Genomic DNA, 8,951 nt, shown 5'->3' with positions numbered 1-8,951 from the left:
GGGTGACTCAAAGCCTAATAAAATTTTAAAAAAGATGTAATCGTAAAGTAATAAATAACAAAGTGGTTAGGGTTTGTTAATTGTTATAATAAAGGGGGAGTATTAGAAAACAATGAAGGAAGAAGAAAAATATGGAGGGGGGTATTCGATAGAATAAGAGAAAAGGCTATTTTGATATTAAAGAAGTATTACATGGAAGCATAGTTCTAGCCATACTTCCCATTCGTCCTATACTCATACGTGAATATTCGTATCATACTCATATGTGAAATGGCTCCAAGTATGATTGAAATCCATACGTGATACATACATACATACATACATACATACATAAGGTGTACATATTATGCATATGTGAGAGATAGATAGATAGATTATATTATTGTCTTCAGAGGTCAAATTTGATCTATGAGACCAAAAATATTACATTTCATGTGATACATGTGAAAGTGAGTCGTGACTCTCAATGTTCAAGAACTTTACCAATGAATGTTGCAATCGAGAGTGCATATTGTGGTTGTGAGGGAAATTCGTGCAAGGATTGGGCTTGGTCGAAGATGTATATGGAAAGCATGCTTGAATATGATCAAAGGCAGAGCATTGTATCAAATTGTGATACTCAGACTCTCGAACTTGTTTAGGGCAAAGTATGCATAGTCGACCACTCTCATCATGTGTGCCCCAACGCCCTGTCTCACATCGCAATGCATCTGAGCTAAGTCACATGGAAGCAATGGTTTGAATGGCAGACATTGGAACGGGCTCAAACATGTATCTATGTGTACAGTTTCCCCGCTCCGTGAAGAATATGGTTTTGTAGTTAGGTGCAACATGTGTAGTATAATGTGTGAAGCATGAGCCTCCACATTTTTCCCATGTCATGGTACATTGGCGTTGCAAAAATGTCTTATTTACAAAGGAATCTAGAGATGCATCATGAAGCAAATATGTTGCATCCTATTGAGAATCAAACTCAACCTAGCCTAATGTGTGAACACACCCTTTAAGAATGTATGAGCACTCAAAGGTCAAAGATCTCTCCAACATTAACTATGTGTCATAGAATCATATTCTATGACACATACTAATGAGTTTCCACATTCCCCATGACACATGAGCTTCAATGAGAGAATGTAGAGAGAGGGTGACTTTATATAAAGCACCTCTCTCCCTCTTTTGTACTTGGTTGTTGTTGAGAGACAAGCTCAACATGAGCTAGATCGACTAAAGGCCAGTAGGTCGGTTGACTGAAGAAGCCGACGACTGAGTCCACTGAGGATAGTCGGCTGAATACGCTGACAACTAGGTCAACCCAGGATAAGGTTGATAGGCCATTAGAGCCTATATTTCATAGTCTTAGTATTAGGAATATTTTAGGGAGTTAGTGTCGTAGGCTCTTTATGAGCATTCAAGTACTGATGGTACTTGTGTTAGCCTGTTGTTAGGGCTTGTATAAAAGTGCTCTCTCAGCACAATTGTATGTACAGAGAACAGATTATTTTGATTCAAGTTTTTGTCTTCAACTCTCTCTCTGTCTCTCCTGCTCTCGCTTATTGTATGTTTTATTTTTTCTTTGTGTTTTAGGGTTGAAGCATGCTATGGTGTATCAAAAAAGTATTGTTTTTGGCAAAAAAAAACACGAGTACTGTTAGTACTAAGTATTTTTTTATTTTATTTTAAAAAATCAGAAAAATTTATAATCTTTTTAGGGAGTGGGGTGGGGGTAGTACACGTTGCATTTAATGGGGGGAGATAGTTGCTGCGTATTCAGGAGTCAGGACTGATTTGGGGGCTATTTTCCCCTCACTTTTAATTTAGCATGCCACATTAATTGAATTTGGCGCATCTCACCATTTTGGCGTCTCCTCTTCCTCCTTCCAACTAAGCCCATCTCAGATTCACCGTTTTGTCGTTCTCTGCATCTCAGATGTTCGTAGCATGCGAATGTTCCCAAGATTTGGTTGTTCTTTGTGTCCCACATCTTCCCCATCTTCGCCTTCCGTTGGTATGTCTTCTCCCTTCCTCGGTATGTCATCTCCTTCCCTCGATATATCTTCTCCTTCCCTCGATATGTCTTCTCCTTCACTCGGTATGTCTTCTCCTTCACTCGGTATTACTCTTACATTTCTGTAGCATAAGTTCTCTAGTGTTTATCAGAGTTATTATTTATGGCATAGGTTATTTCAGAACTATTTTTAGGCTTTAATATTAATAGTTTATCCTTTCAAATGGAAATTTTAAGATTTATTTATGCTGAAAAGATTATGTCTTCATTGTCATCATGATTATTATTGTCATTATCATCTCCATCTACTTGTTCATTGTTACCATATTATGTTGAGCATATTGTTATTTGTATTATTTCCCGATCTTAATAGAATGATAATCTTCTGTCAATGATGTCAGGCACATGTGGATAACACCTAAAACTTTACTTTTATATTAGCCTATTGTTATGGTTGTCTTTCTTAGTACTGTATTGTTTTGTTAAAGGAATATATGAGTGTGGCATTATCGTACATGTTTATTCGAAAACTGGTTGATGTTTATGTTATGACGTATTAAGTACGTTTATTCTACGATGTATTAAGCATTTATTTTGATTAATTAGGTACTAAAATAACAAGAAATTAGGTGTTGGAATACATGAGAGTGGCAATGGTAGATGTCAAGGAGAGTGAGTTGTCATGTAGCAATTCTATGTTTGAGCGGAGCAAGAGACGGGTGGTTCTTCACTTAGTCCGTTATTTACTAGAAGTAATTGAGAGATTTACCAAGGAAGATCATAGGGATATTATCTCTAGAGTGTTACACCATCAACTTTTGAATGAGTGCATGGAGAATATTAAGTTTAGGGACCAATGTGTTTCAGAGGAGATTGTAGAGTCTATGAAGTCATCCCTACACTTAGCGAAAGGGGTAGAGAGCATAGATAAGCTTGGTGCAAAGAGAGCAACCCTTCACATGGTTGTAAATGTTTTGTAGGACATTTGTATGTACAGAGTGTTATTATTTTGAATCGAGTTTATGTTGTTCTGCTCTCTCTCTCTCTCTCTCTCTCTCTCTCTCTCTCTCGTATAAGGTTTCCATTAAACCTATGTCTATATTTTGTTGCTATCCGGTTGAGCTGATTTTGTCTTAGCTTCTGCATATTTACTTTTACACCTACTCAGAAACCTTAATAAGAAACCCTAATAAGAAATCAACCGCTTAAGGAAATAAAAAACCCTAATCTGAAATATGTATGAAATCAACCCTAATCAGAATTTTTGTCAATCAGAAACACACTTGTTGCTACACCCCGATCTTCGAGACATCCTTGTTTGGGACTCCAACGAGTTTGCCCTAATCATTTTTTATAAAAGATGAACAAGCAACAAAGTTACAGTTATTAGAAAGGAAAAAAAAAAAAGATTTGTTAATGTGTAACTGATACATTCCTGGACGAGGATCGAACTGGTGGTGTGTTGTAGTTCTGAAGGTGCAATGTCGATATCAAAGTTTTTGTGTTGTTGTGGGAGCTTCGTCTGCGTTCATGCTTAGAGTACTCCATCTGTTTGGATTTCAAACTCAAATTCACCCTAAACTGGAATTTGGTGACAATCAAGTCGAGTTTAGATGAGGGCATTGTTCCCCAAGACGTTAGAAAACAAAGTTCAAATTTTTTAGTATTCTCATAAATTAAATGACATGTATTTAACTAATAAAGCATAAAATTTCGTAAATGATCCTTATGATTTTCCCACTAAAAACTAGCTAAATAGCTTTGGCCATTTTAGCAACTAATTAGCTATAATAGTGTTTCCACTCGCATGCTTTTACTAGCCTAACGTAACATGGGTCCGCATACTCATTCCTTTGGTATCCGGCTCAAGGTCTTGTGGTCGAGGGATGATAGTTTTATCGGGTCATTTAGTGAGTCGATCGTGAGCGTTACTCGTATGAATCGAAGTACTATGATTGTGACTGTTGTGGAGATTGAACCCAAGCCGGCTAAAATTGACTAGTGATGTGCACGATACACAAGGCATGTGAGGACGCTCAACACAGATAAAAACTTTGACACAAGACACACACAGAGTATGAGCAAACATATTTCTATTATCAAAGAGTAACTCAATACAGTACTAATCGAACAACTTTACATTCTTTCTATGTCCCTTTTTATAGGAATCATGAGCAATTACGAACAGAGCGTGACCCGCCACTACTAATAATAACTATTTTCTGTTTTAAGTTTTGCCTTCTTTACTGATCGCTCGGCCTCACCCATCTTCTGTTCGGCCCGTAATCGTTCCTTGGCCTTTTCACACTTGGTCGTCTGAACCGGCTAACACATTTGTGTCGGTTGCCATCTGGGTGTTGTTGGCTGTGGCGGCGGCTAAGGGATGGCATCTGCACCAAATGGATGTGCAAAACATGTTCCTACAAGGAGAGCTTAAGGAACAAGTGTACATGGTGCAGACTCCTAAATTTCAGTCTGGATTGAACACATCGTCCGTCTGCCGACTGAAGAAGTCCCGTTATGGGCTAAAGCAAGCCTTGCATGCTTGGAACGTGAAGATCATGCAGGGATTAGGTCGGATGGGCTTTGCTCCGTTGAAGTCGGACTCATCATTGTTCATTCGGCAGTCGGAACGGGCCGTTAAGCATACTGTTATATGTGGATGACTTGGTCATCGCCGACACCAACCTGGAAGAAATCAGCCGCATGAAGTCCTAGCTTGCCGCATCATTGAAAATAAAGGATCTGGGGGACCTTCATTACTTCCTTAGGATTGAAGTGATTCGCACCCCATAAGGCATACTGATAAGCCAAAGGCATTATGCGTCAAGTATGCTCTTCAAGTTCAGAATGACGGATTGCAAATCCATCGCGACTACTCTTGACAAGAATGTCAAGTTTCGCCCCGAATCAGGAACGGTGTGTGACCAGACATGGTTCCGACAGATAGTCGGAAGACTAATATACTTGACCATCACCCAACCGGACCTCAGTTATCCGGTCAAACTGATTAGTCAGTTCATGTTGCAACTGACCATCAACCACCTTCAGTGCACACAAAGGATATTGTGATATGTCAACGGCACTAAGGAGAGGGCGTTGTTGTATCGAACCAGTGTCACTAGATAGTTCATCGGCTACACAAATGTCGATTGGGTTGCGAATGCCGGCGATCATAGGTCTACATCCGGCTTTGCGTTTTCACTTGGAAGCGCAATGATCGCCTTGAGTAATAAGAAGTAGCTAATAGTTGCATTGTCGTGCACAGAAGAGCGAAGCCACATGGCTCAAGAGGCTCTTGAAGGATTTGCAAGTGGAGGTGTTCGAGCCGATAGTGATATACTATGACAACCTCACCAGCATCCAACTAGTGAGGAACCCTGTCTTCCACGCCCGGACAAAGCACATTGACGTGCATTATCATTTTGTCCACGAGTGTGTTGTCTTCAGTGAAGTCGAACTTGATTATGTTCCAACGGGATCGGCAAGTAGTCGATATCTTCACCAAACCTCTCGACCTACATAGGTTGCGGCATGTTCTGAGTATTACAACACCTCCACATGCCGAACTTGAGGAGGAGAAGTGAAAGCCGAAGTAAGGGCGAAAGGGAGAGAGATGAAGTCCGAGGAGCCAAATCAGATATGGAATCTGATTTTAGTTTGGCTGAAGAAGCCAGAACGTTTGGATCGGCTAAAGAACCCAAGGATGGATCAGACAAGAGGACAAGTAAAAGGAGAATGGCTAAGTATAGACTAATCAGACGTAGGGGAAGCGGCCAAAAGAGAGAGTCGGACCCAGAGACAACTGAACAAAGGGGAGATAGAGCCAAGAAAGGAAAGGTATGTGACAGAGCCAAGAAGGGCAGAGCCGACCTGAAAATGAAGGCCAAGACCAGAACTTGGCCAAACGTGGTCAAGGGCCTAGATAAGAATGAATTGGAGACAACCAAATTCGGTCAAGAGCGGTAACGGATCATAGACAGTGGATCCAGTTCAAGATAGTGATCCGGATGAGACGGATCATGTGAAGGCCAAGCTGACAAGGAGGCAACCGAAGTCAATGTCGATACGGAGGAGCCGACGGGTGGAGGGGCACCAATGTTGCGACAAGGAGGGAGCTAATGATGGATTAAGGAGCAATCGAGAGCCAACCATAGGGGTCGAGAAGCGTGGAACCGGACAAGTCAAGGAGTGTTGGACTAGAGGGGTCGTGGGACGCGGGACCAGACCGGATGAGGAGTGCAAGCAAGGCATGAAGATGCCAAGAGAAGCCGAAGGCTGGAACCAGCTGAAGCTAACAAAAGGAATTGACCTCAAGTTGAGCTTGAGGGGAACTGTTGAGTGACAAGCTCAATATGGGCTGGATCGGTTAAAGAAGCCGAAATCCGGATCGGACATAGGTCGATCAGCTAGGCCCGAATCAGATAAAGAAGTCGTAAGCCAAATTGGTTGTTAGGCCGAATCGGCCTGTCAAGTCGGATGGAATCCGACATGCCGTTTGGGAGTCTAGATGCCTATAGGCTAATTAAACACCTATCTGCACTTGTCAGCCCTCTGTTAGGGTTGGTTAAAAAAAGTGCTCTGTGAGCACATTGTATGTACTGAGTTTGTTTTGGTAATAGAATTTGTTCATTTGCTCACTCAGTCTCTCTCTCTCCTACTTTGTGTTTTTACTAACTATCTGTTTTCTATTGTCCGAACAAGCCGGCTGTGTTCCACATAACGCTTCCGCACACACATCATTTTACACACTTCGTTTGGGATTGTGTCACTACAAGAAAGCTCGATCTCCAGAAAATTCCTACGGTCGACAATGTAGTAGATGGGATGACCAAATGTCTTCCGATTGACTGATTTCGGCCACTACGGCAACAAATGGGCATAAAGAGATATCAGTCTAATTGAGTCGGCCACAAGGATGGCTTCGACTCTTTCTAAATTCGGTCATCAACAATTGGCATAGCCAATTCGGCTTCAATACTTCTAGCGAATCTGGCTTTTGTTTTCAACCATTGCGGATTCGACTATAAGCCGATTTGTCCAACATCCTTTTGTAAATCTATAGTTTGTTTATTCTTTTATTTACAGATTTTTTGTTGCATACACCCATTACAGGGGAGTGTCGAGGTATAATGGACGTATTCACATTGTCCCATTTGGACAAACTAGGCTTAGGACATTTTTGTAATTAGACTAAAGGATAGTTTCCCCAATTCAGTTATTATATATACTAAACGTGTAACCTAGTTGATAAAGATGTTGTTGTCTCCATTCTTTGTAACTTGAGATTTGAATAATAGAGTTACAACTTTATGCCTTTGTCTCTGTGTCTCTCTCTCTCTTTGTTGTCTAGTTAAATTGTTTTTGTTGCTCAAAATCTATTCTACTTGTTGATCTTGTTTACACCAACTTGCTATTATTCAACCTATAGTGTTGTTTTCTATTCCACATTGACGGCCTAGGTGATCAGACTTCCATTCAACAGTCGAATGGGCACTTCACCTATTCCAGCGATTTGGCAGTATTGCCCATTTCCGAGTCAGACTGAGTTGGCACTGATCGAATAGTCTAAAAACCATTCTTTGTGAGGGGTCACACGAAAGGTGGCACTTGAATCATGCAACCACATCTATGCATCGTCCACTAAACAGGATTTCTCCAATCGGCGCGCCTTCTAGTGACAGAACTTCTCCCAACAACGATTCGACAACATGTATCTGGTTGTCGTTCGAAGGGTGATTCGAGTCGAAAGAGCCTATATAGAGATTGAATTTTCGGCCTTTCCCTTTCTTGTTTAATGACCAACAGTTGGAAACATTGTGGTCAGCCTTTCTACAATGTGTGCAGTAGGCATTCGGCGTTCCACTTCTCAACTTCGACCATTGTCGGTTGTTTTGCCTCCTCACCCTGCTATGAACTCAACTAGTTCTTTGAGCCAATCCCTTGGAGAAGTGAGCTTTGGCACAATCATCGATGTTGAAACCCATCTATTTCCTTCGAAGCTCTTCCGACAGTAGAGTTTGGTCAACACCCGACTAAAGATGTTGATATGGGAGGTTATTGGCTCATTTTCCCTCATCTTCATGTTGAACAGTTACTGAATCAAGATGAGTTTTGATGAGCTTGACTTCTTTTCATAGACCGATTGTAATTTCTCCCATAGGGTGAATGTTGTCGTCTCTTTAGTTGTGCTAAAGTAAATGTTTTCGGCCAAGTGCATTCGGATGGTCGACCTCGTTATTTCATTGAGTAATCACCATTCGAATCCCTACTGTCATCGATGACAACTTATCTGATAATCAACATGTCCTGCATCATTTCCTTCCAAAGGGAAATATTTTTGCCATTGAACTTTCTTATTTCATAGCCTGTGTTGGATGTTGAAGCCATAGTTCCTTTTGGAGGTATTTGGTAGCCTAGTCCTTTCCTTCAAGCTTCTTCTTCTTGTATTGATGTTGCTCAGGTTCCAAGATTGCTCTGATACCACTTGTTGGCAATTGTATTGTGCCTTGGTAAACAAATGCGGAATAAGTTTATGGATCTTGTTGGTAGGAACACGCAAACATGAAACAAGGGGATGGAGTATTGTTCAATCGCAAGCAAGATGTACAGAGAATGAGAGTGAAAGATAGTTACACAGTTTTTGCAAGAGAGATACAGTTTTATTCAAATCCCATTGAACACTGTTACAAGGCTTAGTTCCTCTTATTTATACATAGGGTAACTGAACCTTAACTCCAAAGAGTGTTCACACTAAAGGGACCAATGGGTGGAGTAGGACTTTTAGTTCAACAATAAAAACCCTTCAATATGCATCATATACATTTGATCCAATCTACTCTAAGTATCCTTATATTCAGTTAATTGAAACATATGACCACGTTCATCTTCATTAATCCATTTCCATACATCCCTTAACATAACTTTTGTCTCAAATTTCCCTACT

This window comes from Azolla caroliniana, unplaced genomic scaffold (genome assembly GCF_043228905.1).
Source record: "Azolla caroliniana isolate FFs.n. ecotype wild unplaced genomic scaffold, voAzoCaro1.0.p SCAF_11, whole genome shotgun sequence".
NCBI classification, from domain to species: Eukaryota; Viridiplantae; Streptophyta; class Polypodiopsida; order Salviniales; family Salviniaceae; genus Azolla; species Azolla caroliniana.
This window is presented reverse-complemented; position numbering follows the sequence as displayed.